This window comes from Megalops cyprinoides, chromosome 10 (genome assembly GCF_013368585.1).
Source record: "Megalops cyprinoides isolate fMegCyp1 chromosome 10, fMegCyp1.pri, whole genome shotgun sequence".
Taxonomy (NCBI): domain Eukaryota; kingdom Metazoa; phylum Chordata; class Actinopteri; order Elopiformes; family Megalopidae; genus Megalops; species Megalops cyprinoides.
Window position 1 is genome coordinate 31,739,305 of NC_050592.1, and position 12,160 is coordinate 31,751,464.

The window sequence follows — 12,160 nt, forward strand, 5'->3', positions numbered from 1 at the left end:
TGGCTTCCCAGATGGGGCGCTGAGCAAGGTGCTCAACTTGAACTTGAACACAAGTGTTAGGCTATGACTAGAAGAGGACTGTGGCTGGGAAGGGCTGAACAGGTTAAACAGACAGCAGCGACAAGACATTGACAGGAATAATGTTTAGCTTGGTAAAACACTAATGGTCTCCCCCGTTGTGAAGGAAACCAATTTCAAAATATTTAGGGAAAAGCCTACGTGGAATGCAATAAATTCTGCAGCTTAGAGATGCTGTTTTTCCCCAAAGCTATCAATTCGTCAGTCCCGTTGTTTTTTATTCCACAATAAATGAGCAAAGTCCTACAAAAATGTGTAACAGGACAGGCATACTTCCTGTACGATTAGGTTAATTTACATAGGACTGTATAGGATTTTGTCGAGACTTATTGGGTATTTTATTAAAGAAAAACAGGTATTAGGCATTTACTTTCTCAGTCATGAAACGTTATGGAAGACGATACTTCATGTAGAAGGCACGCATTCACAGCAGCAGCGCTGGAAAACAAAGTGGGTAATAGTTAAGCCATTTCCGAAAACATGAATTTCTGCGAGGCTTCTAAGGGGCCCTCGTTGTTCTCGATGCCGAAGAAAGACATTAGCTGAAATGATTTGAATTTCCTCACCCGCGCTCTTAAATCAGCGTCGAAGAGGCGCGCTCCCTCCGCTCTCTCTGGTATTAATCTGGAAGGAGAAGAAAATAACCACGGAAAGCAGGGTCAGCCAGAACAAACATCGTTTTTGTCAGTCAGCAAATGAAACACCTGGATTTTGTAACCGAAAGAGATATTTTACATCGCCATGACACACGGGATTAATGCAAGATAAAATTGTTTTAAAAATGTGACTGCTGTTACCAAAGTAAATCAAACATCCGTTTTATTAAGTTCTGCAGAATTTATGTTGTGAATCAGAGGGCCGTGCTGATCCAGGAGATGATATTTGGAAACGTTTTCATGTACGAACAGTTTGAGACGATGTGTGGTAGTGCAGATGGGAAGTTTAGCCGAAGACTCTGGAGTAACTACAGCTCTGCGGGTTTTTTTTTTTTTATTGCAGACCTTCTTCGATTTTTGTTCCTTTCCTGAGGCAGCCCCCAATAAATAATTATCGGTATTTTGCATAATTCACATAATTTACATTTCACATCAGTGAGCATATCACATAACACACCTTCCTCAACCGATTTCTGATGAAAAAAAATTCAGAGTCATTAGTTGTAATAATTTGTTTTGTTTTGGTTGCGTTCTCTGTTATATTTTCTTTTCTTTTTTGGAGAATGTGAATGGATGTTTGTAAATCGGACCCCAGCGCAGCTGGTTGGGGGGGGGGGGGGTGGGGGGGAGGCCTTGGAGGGGAAGCGCAGTCGCTGCCCACGAGTCCGTCTGTAATCAGCGTATTGTATACAGCGGATACCTTCGTGTCCCCTCGGGGATTGAGGACAGCACTGGCTTTGCCATAGGGATAGCAGTGTTTTCCGTTATGGGGAGAAAACCATACTGCATCTGTATTGTGGTATTTGCCGACTTCTGTGTACAGCTTGTGGTTTCATTCCATAAATATCTGTGGCTCCTCTGATGTTATTCTCAGGGTTTCTCCTCTGTGAGAATTTCTACCGCAACACTTGTATTTCTCGGCGTGCACTTAAAGGTTTAGTGGGATTAGAAGTTTAAACCAGGCTGTCCCAACCATGCATTTATGGGCATTTTATGTATATAAATCCCCATACCATACACTTAAAGGAACTGGGGGGAGCTGCTCAAGTAGAATTTCAAATAAGTAAACCGCAGCTTTTTTTTCTCTTTTGAGGTTCTATCTTTGCATTAAAGGAAACCATGATTTGGTCTGCAGTGTGATAGTGTGATACTTTTGGGAAACAAATCTGTTATTGGTAGAGCTGCTCCATGGATGTACACTGTGTCCTTCTTCCTACCGTATGTCAGTCAGTGCTGTCACTGGGGGTACAGCGCCACCATTCCCACGTATGTGAGCGTAGCGCTAAAAGTAGTGAGCGAGCATTGTGTTTTTTTTTTTTTTTTGAGCGTTTCCCAGAATCGCCCTTGTTTTTTGCCCTGCCCTGCCAATCACCAGGGGAGCGTCCGGTGACAGGGGAGCGAGGGATCACCCCTCAGCTGTTGCAGGCTCGTAAAAAGGTTCTGATCCGGGCCCCCGAAACAGCGGCCTGTGTGGGACTCCGGCAGCGGTGCCAAGCGGCAGGCCATCCTGTGGCAGGATGTAGGTTTCTAAGAATACACGGCTGCCTGGTCCGGGAAGCTCCCTGCTCCACCGCCAGCGCTGCGGGCTTCTACTGGTGTTACGCCCTCAGCGGCATGCGAGAGTGTGAGTGCACTGGCCCTGCCCGGGGACGTCTGCAGCGCACACTCGTATGTTATTCATATTCGTGCTCTTCATTGGGCTGCACACTCGTATGTTATTCATATTCGTGCTCTTCATTGGGCTGCACACTCGTATGTTATTCATATTCGTGCTCTTCATTGGGCTGCACACTCGTATGTTATTCATATTCGTGCTCTTCATTGGGCTGCACACTCGTATGTTATTCATATTCGTGCTCTTCATTGGGCTGCACACTCGTATGTTATTCATATTCATGCTCTTCATTGGGCTGCACACTCGTATGTTATTCATATTCGTGCTCTTCATTGGGCTGCACACTCGTATGTTATTCATATTCGTGCTCTTCATTGGGCTGCACACTCGTATGTTAATTCATATTCGTGCTCTTCATTGGGCACTTTCTCCCCCGTAATTATAGTGTCTGTGTGTGTCTGTGGGTGTGTGGTGTGCTTGTATTTATTTTATGAGGACATTTGTACTAATGAATCATAATGTATGTACTGTATACCTGTACATAGCAGTAAAGTTATCTCATCTAATCTTATTTTATCTAATCTGTCAGACTGCTAATTGCCTGCTGTTCTGTATTCGGCTGAGTCTGTGACACCCTGGGTGTTGAGGCTGTTCTCACTCTTTGACAGTCCCTGGGAAAGGGAGAGATTTGGCACATGCCTGAATTGTGGGATTGAATATGGCTCTGAAGGATCAAATTACTGTCTTTTCTCCTGCTCTTCTGTGTCAGGCTGAGAGGGAAGGGGATTCCGTCAGTATGTATGTTAGTATTCATACATTTTTCCAGAGTTGCGCATGGGAAAAGAGCAAGCAACCAAACGCTCAAACATGACACTCACACGCAGCGATGGGGGCTCTTGTCCCAGCCGTTGCCCTGTGATGGAGTCGAAGCACGCACAGGCTTGCGGAGTGTTTACCAAATAAGGGGTAAATGCCGATATCCCATGACCGCTTTCCTCATCGCAGACACCCCCCACCCCCCAATTTTTCCACGTTGAGGGCTGGGAAATCACCCCAGCAGGGGAATGTGGTTCCCGTACAGGGAGAGAGGAGGGCAGCTCCTAGCGCGGAGTGGGCCGCACAGCGGTCCCGCTCACAGAAGCCTCTTTGTAGCGCAGTAGGTGAGAAGAGGGGAGCAGCAGGCCCACAAAGCCTCAGCGGAGAATGCACGCTCGCCTTAGATGTCTATGTGCGAAGCCACAAGCGCTCTGCGGCTCTGGAAACAAAATGGGATAATTGCTTAATGCCTGTCTAATAAGAGGCACATTACAACCCCAGGATGCACAATTTGACTTTAAAGAGCAACTGCTTCGCTAAAAAAAAAAAAAAAGGACTCAAAGGGCTCTCTGCCCCTCGGTCTTTCTCAGCTTTTTATTATTATCTGTTTACTGGTAGTAGCCTGGTTTTTGGGAGGCCTATGAGAAGGGTTCAGGTGGTAGCCATTGGTCTTCGTCACCTAAGAGTGATATCTTGTGGTCGTATTGACATCTGTGCAACCTGTTGTTTTCTTGTGCTTGTACTTGTTCTCTCAGTTTTGTCTGAAATAGCAGTTGTTTGTTGTTTATGTGAGGGTGTTGTACTGTACATCTTCTGCTGTATTTCATCTCTAGGATAAAAGAACAGCCTTGAAAATGGAGAAATACAGGGTTTCATGTCAGCTAAGCTCTCAGTCACTGAGGTGTCTGTAAGCTATTTCTGTTCACTTAACCCCATTGAGCAAATCAGTATTTCAGACAGCTTTATTGATGAAGACTATTGATGGGGCTTAGAGCAAGGAATTGATGAAATAATTAAGCTTGAGACAGCTGCCTTGAATTTAAGAATTTTATGAACAGCAGTCTGTTAGGACATTTCATGCACAAAGAATGTGTTAGTAGAGATGTAAAATGGAGCTCATCATTCAGCGACAAGCTCAATCAAGGCTCAGATGGAGTGAAAACCGTCTTGTCTACTGTGTTCCATGGATAATTGGTAGGGATCACGAATTTCAAAATATAAGAAAAATCTCAAAATTTGCTTTGCTCATGTATTAGAAAAAAGTCTATATTTCATACTATGTGTGTGTGTGTGTCTGTGAATATGCACATATGTATAATTATGAAAATACATGCTGTACATGGTAAGATACAGTTATAATGCATGTGTAATATTCTGTATATAAATTTGCAGGAATTGAGCCATTTGTAAAATAAATGTTAAGTATAGAAATGTATACATGTTCCATGTATTTTGGATATATGGAGTATTTTGGCATGTGGCATAACGTGATCGTTTTTATCTGTTGGTCCCTGTGTGAACGTAGGGCAGACGCTGCCTCTGTCTGTTGAACATTCCAGGCTGGGCAGACTGTCCTTGATTGTGATGTGCACATGCCGCGGCTCTAGTTACAAGACTTTAATTGTACAAAACTCATGATCTTGTGCAAATATGTTTTGCTGGATACCAGCGTGCTCCGAACAGAGAAGTCAAACCGCAAGGCCGAACCGGTGCAATTACGCGCGCGTTCAAAGCGCCGGCACTCCCCTCTGTTTTCCCAGCTTAGCAAGTGTAATCTTTTGAAGATGGGAGACATTGTTCCTGAAATCCCGCGCAGATTATGTGGGTTAATGCATTGGTATTACTGGCTGTTTAAAGCCGCTCGGTTCCGCTCAAAGGGAGGCGGCCGGGTTTGATGGTGCGCCCAGCTGAGGGGCACATGACGAGCTCGCAGCTCGTCCTGCAGGGAGGTAGAGTTGCGCACGACTCCCCCCGCCCCGTCCCCCGTCCCCCGTCCCTTGTCCCCCATCCCGGGCCATACTCACTACAGCTCCCTCCCTCTATCTGTATGTTTTGCTCTGTATCTCTCTAAATACCTTTCTTCATAACATATCCTTCTATATTTCTCTCTCCCTTTCTCCATGCCTCTCTATTTCTCTGTAGCCCTCTCTGTCTCTCTCTCTTATTCTCTCTCTCTGTCCATTCATTTCAGTGCTGCTTTACTGACATGACAAACCAAAGTAGAATTGGCAAAGTTTTAATATAGAGAGTAAGGTAAACAATCTAAGTTGTGCTGTACAGACTCAAAGAAAACATACATACTTCCTGTGCCTCTGTCTTTCTCTGTCCCTCTCTCATTATCTCTCATTCTCTCTCTATACCCCTCTCTCTCTCTCTCTTTCTCTGTCTCTACGTGTGTGTATGTACATGCATATGTCTGTGTTTGTCTCTCCGTACAAATCCATACGCATTTGGTGTGTTCATATGTTTGTGTTTGTGTTTGCATATATGTGTGTGTTTCTGTCAGAATGTGTTTGTATGCTAGTGTGTGTCTATCTGTATGCGTGTTTATGCATGGGTGTGTGCGTATGTACGAGTTTGTGCCACTGCGTCGTCCCCTCCTACCGTGTGCCCCCGAACCAGCGCCACTTTCACATCCACCCGACCCCCCGCCCCTCCGATCATCGGTCCTGTAATGAGACGCACATGTGGAGTCAGGAGGTGCAGCTCCCCTCAGACCCTGTGCATCTTCATCTCTGCAGACCTGAGAGAGGCCTCGGGCGCAAAGATACCTCAGCCATAATGATGTTTGACAAACGGTGCTGCGTGAAAAGGGATACCCTGCGGATGCATCAGAGTAGATTAGGAAACCCAGCCCGCTGCCCACCCACCCACTTATGATTATATATATACACACGCACGCACACACATGCATGCACACACGCGGCCCCCAGACCCTTCCGCATGGCAGTGTGAGCTGGCGTTCCTCACACGGCACGGGTGAGCGGGGCTTTGATCTGACTGGCCCCTTCTGAAGGAGGTGGCCATGTTGTGCGTGGACATAGCTGAAGGGCACATCTCCAAAAGCCTTTCATCCTCTGTGTCCCTGTCAGATGATTTGCGTTCAGAGAGAGACAGAGATGTGTACAGTTTCATAGAGGGAAGCCTCCTGTTTTCTGGGCCCTGTAGCTGCGTGTTTTAGCGTAGCAGGGTGAGTGTTTCCCCATCACTATCGCAGTGATGTGTCAGTAGAGCACACAGGTGGGCCATGGCTGTTTTTAGGGCATTCAGATTTTTTGAAGAGCCCTTTCATATGCAGTTGGCACTTGCAGAAGCACATGCACACACGTTTGTGTACATGACTTTGTGCATACACAGATGAGCCAAAACATGACCACTCACAGGTGAACCGAATAACGTTGATGATCTCCAAACAAGGGCACATGTCAAGGTCTGGGTAAGTTAGATGGTAAGCGAACAGTCAGTTCTCATAGTCAGTGTGTTGGATGCAGGAGAAATGGGCAGGAGTAAAGGCCTGAGTGACTTTGACAAGGGCCAAATTGTTATGGCCAGACGACTGGGCCAGGAGCATCTCTGAAACGGCAAGGCTTGTGGGGTGCTCCCAGTCCGCAGTGGTGAGTACCTACCGACAGTGTTCCGAGGAGGGACAAACCACAAACCAGCAACAGGGTGTTGGGCACCCAGGGCTCATTGATGCGCGACGGCAACGAAGGCTATCCCGTCTGGTCTGAACCGACACAAGGTCTACTGTGGCACAAGTCACGGAAAATTTTAATGATGGTTACGGGAGGAATGTGTCACAACACGCAGTGCATCGCACCCTGCTGTGTATGGGGCTGTGTTGCCGCAGACCGGTCAGAGTGCCCATGATGACCCCGTCCACCGTCGAAAGCGCCTGCAATGGGCACGCGAGCATCAGAACTGGACCTTGGAGCAGTGGAAGAAGGTCGCCTGGTCCGATGAGTCCCGTTTTCTTTTAGATCACATGGATGGCTGTGTACGTGTGCGCCGTTTACCTGGGGAACTGATGGCACCAGGATGCACTGTGGGGAGACGGCAAGCCGGTGGAGGGAGTGTGATGCTCTAGGCAATGTTCTGCTGGGTCCTGGCCTCCAAATTCTCAGATATCAATCCGGTTGAGCACCTGTGGGATGTGCTGGACCGACAAGTCCGATCCACGGTGGCTCCACCTCGCTACTTACAGGACTTGAAGGTTCTGCTGTTAATGTTTTGGTGCCAGATACCACAGGACACCTTCAGGGGTCTTGCAGAGTCCGTTCCTCGGTGGGTCGGCGCTGTTTTGGCGGCACATGGAGAACCAACAGCATATTAGACAGGTGGTCATAATGTTTTGGCCCATCGGTGTACATGTGCTCGTATTTGTGTGCGTCTGCATGTGCGCGCCCACTGTCTGTGCAAGCAGCCAGGCATCAGTAGTTCAGAGGTGCTGAACCTCAGTTTCTCCAGGTGAGAAGAGAGGGATACCTAACAAGGCAGAGGTGTGACAGGGCCTGTCACTCATTGCTGCAAAGGAAACGAAAGGCTGTGGGAGGGCAACAGCTGTGTCCAGAAACACAGACAATCCCATCCTCAGCCATCACTCGATCAAATAAAACCACAGTCAGAAAGGGAGACACGGCACCTGCACCAAAACTAATTACATTAATGCAAACTAATTACATTAATGCAAACTAATTACATTAATGCACACTGCCACTGGCTCTGTTATATTCCAATCACTATGAAATAGATTGTATAGTAGTTACGTTATACAAATACAGTTCTGCACAGTACAGTCCTGTATGTGTAAATTATCATTATTATTATTATCATTATTGACAGCAGTACAGTTTTGTTTGTCATTGATCTTGTCATTAAGTAGAGGAAGGCTCTTCCTCAGTCTTCCATGGGTTATTAAGTGACTTGTTGATCGCTTTTAGAGATCCGGTGCGTTGGATAAAGGAGGCACCTGCAGTGAAAGGGCAGTACTGTGCTACATGTTGAGGTTTTGTGTTACAAGTGGGGGGTTAGATTGAACCCAAAGGGTCCAATCCAAAGGGGGAGGGGCAGGGGTCAAATGGGCAGGCTGATGAAAGCAGTTGCACCTGATTCAAAGTCCTGGGGGGCGGAGCCATATGATTGGCTGGTGTAATGATGTCACATCAGGCCCTGCCTCCCGTGAGCCTCTGTGGCCCCAGCCAGAAGGCGGCTCGGTATTTACACTGCAGTGGCTTGCTGCCGCACGGCGTTTCCTGCCAGCTCGGGCCTTCAGGAAGGAAGCACCATGTCGCAGCTTTTGATGTGTAATCTCCAGTAATTCTTTTCACGTGTGGTGTTTACTGAAGGGCTTTTGTGTTCAACAGAAGCGCCGTCACCCCCCACCCCTCCACCACCCCTCTGACAGCCCAAGCAGAGTGCCCTGATCCCAGCACAGTGTCCCTTGGCTTCTGCAGGGGGCACAGCCAATGCTTTGGTGCCTAGAGGGGGTCTCTCTTCACCCTCTGTTCCAATGCCTCCTAATAAAAGCAAGGCAGAGTTTTGACGCGGTTGTTTTATTTTGTGAGGTTTGATGTGGGCTTTTGATATTCAAGCTCTTTCTTTCCTTTGGTTTTCTCTGTATGGGTGCTCTTGTTCGGGGGTCGTTTTTCATGTCTGCGTTTCCGTGCGATGCTTTGGGCTGCGCCGCCCGAGTGCCATGTTTTCACAGGGGGGTGCGTGCCTGGAACTGCGATTAGTAAGACGGTGCCCGGCGAGGGGACTTCCTCTTCAGCTGCTCTGGACCGCGGGCCGCTTGGTAGGAGCGGACATCTTCATGTCATTACTGACCGTAATGCGTTCATCATGGGAAGCGTTTACCATCCAGCGCTAGCGATTGTCTTTCACTTCCTGCTCCCTGCGGACACGCTGAGTTACATGGTTTAAGACAGCCTTTGGAACAATGCGTGGTACCAGCCTAATGTAAACAGCTCTGCTGTCATCACTATAAAGAACGTCATTACATTACACCAAATTTGCACAGCAGACACTCTTATTCAGAGTGTCCTACATAGCCCCCAATTTTTACATGGTATCCATTTGTTTAGCTGTATATTTACTGAGGCAGCTCAGAATAAGCAACAGTGGTGTATTTAAACCGGCAACCCCTGGGTTATGAGCCCTGCTCCCCGCTGTGCCGTCACCAGAGAGTTTCACAGTGCAGCATGCTGCGTCACGGTTAGGAGTGTGACACCCAGCGTCACTCAGCCAGTGAGAGAGGGTGGAGATCCACCGCCTCTCAGTGTCCTGCATTTTTTGGTGTTTCTGTTTACACAGTTTATGCACATTCTCGTTTTTTGTACTCTTTTTGCTCAAGTTACGCATGCAATCGCATTCTTGTGGATGTGCGTTTCAATGCCGGATGAGATATTTTAATAAGAAACTAAAGGAAAACTCTCCTGCAGAAATGTCACTTTTGTATAAATATACTTGGCAGTTGGAAATGGGCTAGATACGCCTCAGAATTATAAACACCGTTCCAAGAGGCATGCTGGGAGGAAGAATTAGCTGGTGTCGGAAGCATCTGTGCCCCAGATTATTTTAATTACTTTATTCTGTTTTCCTTGCTGACATAAATTTATTTGGACATTATCTCATGAGAAAGTGGTTATAGCTCTGTTGTCTTGGGCAGCTTGAAGGCTTCAAACCCTGCTCATATTTTTGGACACTGAGTCAAAAATCCAGTGATTTAAACATACGTTTTTAATTCCATTATGTGGGAGCTTCCAGTTCTAATTCATTGTATTTTGTTTCATTTAGCGTTTGTTTATTGGAAGGAAATTTGAATTAGTACGCGATGTTGTTTAAGGTCAAGAAACACAGGGGGGAAAGACCTACTGTTTTAGCTATCTGATTACATGTTTGTGCAGCTTGTCCGCTAAACCTGTAACGTTAGTTAACCTAATCAAATATGGCGACCGATTGCTCGCTCGTTGTTTATGAACAATTCCCTCATTTCATCCAAAAAAAGGCTCAAGCCTTTGACATGCAATCTCCTTTCTTTAAACATTCGTCCGAAATTAAATAATCGGCCTCGGTATCTTCTAATCAAGTTGAAAGAGCCCGGGCCAAGGATTGCGCTTCTCACAGATAAAGTGAGCTCTCTGCCGCATCCTCAGAATGGATTTCAGATCAGTCCTGCAAACGCTTAACAGGATCCAGATTGTACAATAGAGTAAAATATTGAACCGCTTAATCAATTAAAAGAAAAAAACGGTAGTGCATCACAATGTTGGATCCATAAAGCAGGCTTAATTTTACAGCACCATAAAACACACTGCTCTCTGGTGCACGCCTTCTAGAATTTATGGGGGAAAGTAAATCAAGAGGATACTTGTCAAGTCAGCATAATTGCTCTGATTGTAGCTCAGATCATAAACAGTGAGCCCACGCCCCGGCCCCCCCCACCCCCCCCCCCCGTTCCTCTTGACCAGGGTACAGAGAGAGCGTTCGGGAGGCGGCATTATTTTCGTCCAAAGCTTGAAGTCTGTCATCTGCCATCTGACGGAGCGCCGCCTTTCCCAGCTCTGTGCGCCCTCGCTGTTTTCATGATCTGGCCGCGCTTTTTGATATGCAGATGATTCGCAGCTGTGAAAGTATGGCCGTCGATATCGTACGTCAGCGCACCCGGCGAGCAGCGTCAGATCTGACGAGGGGCGACCGGGGGCACCACCGTTTAGAGAGCCCGGGTTCGAGCGGCGTCAATCAGGGCGCCCGAGCTGGCGGCCGCCGTGCGAATCGCGGCGGAGGGCAGGCCTTCCGAGGCAGGATTATTTTCCTTTAATTAGTGTTTAAGTAGCATTGAGGTATGTGCCTGCTTCACTTTAACTTGATGAAAATGACTTTATCTGAGGCCTTTCCAGTTCTATCCTTGCCATGTTTCCTCGGAGCGCCAGTTATGAATAATCCATTCCATGCATGTGCTTAGCGATTAATTAAAGATAGGCCTTTTCTCAATTAAAATGGCGGTCGGATTACATCACCAGAGCACGCTGAGCGCGTCGGGGGTCTGTTTCCAATTGGGGCGCAGGAAGTCAACAAGACGTTTCCTTCACACCTCTGCGTCAGAGCTCGCGGTCCGAAATGCCGCCTGACATGTTTTCTGAAAGCAAAATTATGTCAGTTTGCAGAAGGGAGACGCATGCTGTATCTGTTACCCCGGGAGGAAGTGATTTCAGAATAACTAACCATCTTATTTCTGGGAGGAAAGAAAAAACACACTGAGCCGTGGAACCGAGCGTCGCTCAGTAACCACGCGCAGCTGCCGAGGCGACGGCTGAAATAACGGAACCGCCGAAAAAGGAGACCCGCCTATTGCTGGCTGTAACGTACGACAAAGGTGATGATACCTGTAGAACTTCCATGTAAAAGCCCCGTTTCAACACGTTACTGTCGTTCACTGAACTTGTTTGAGGTCCTTCCTGCGTGTCTTTTCTTTAACAGCTACGGTGAATTAAGACCAGGTCCACATTTTTTTGTCAGGTAGTTAAAGAAAACACTCTTGCACATACCTTCCCTGCTTTTACTGCTGCAGAATCATTTAATTGCAGGCACCAGCGATCCAATACATTTCTCTGCAGATACATTGCAGATGTTAAGCGCTGCTTTCCCAGTGCCAGCAAATTACTGTTCCCATTAGCCAAGAATGTACTGTGCTGTGTGCTACCTGCTTCAGTCCACAGGGCAGGATCTGGGCCAGGGTGAGGGCCAGTTAGACCAGCAGCGCTGTGAATGAAAATAGCACATGCCTGTTGCACCAAGTGAAACCTGCGTAATCAATTTATAAGAGCTGCGAAACATGTCCGAGTCGTGTTAAATGCAGCCGTTTATGTGCCAGAATAGAATTGCTTTACATTTTTCACCATCCTCATCCAGTCCATCGGAGTGTTTGATTTGGGTCCATCTCTCGACCCACGGAATCCTGACATTGTTTTTCCTGCGAAACTGGAAGAGGGGAGCC

General features: G+C 47.1%; 1 protein-coding gene across 3 annotated transcripts in view; it reads left to right on the forward strand.

Moving 5' to 3' along the window:
• The window catches only part of LOC118784006 (vacuolar protein sorting-associated protein 13B-like), a 281,109-nt gene that overhangs the window by 177,384 nt on the left and 91,565 nt on the right, over positions 1–12,160 (forward strand). The gene's annotated exons all lie outside the window — the stretch shown is intronic.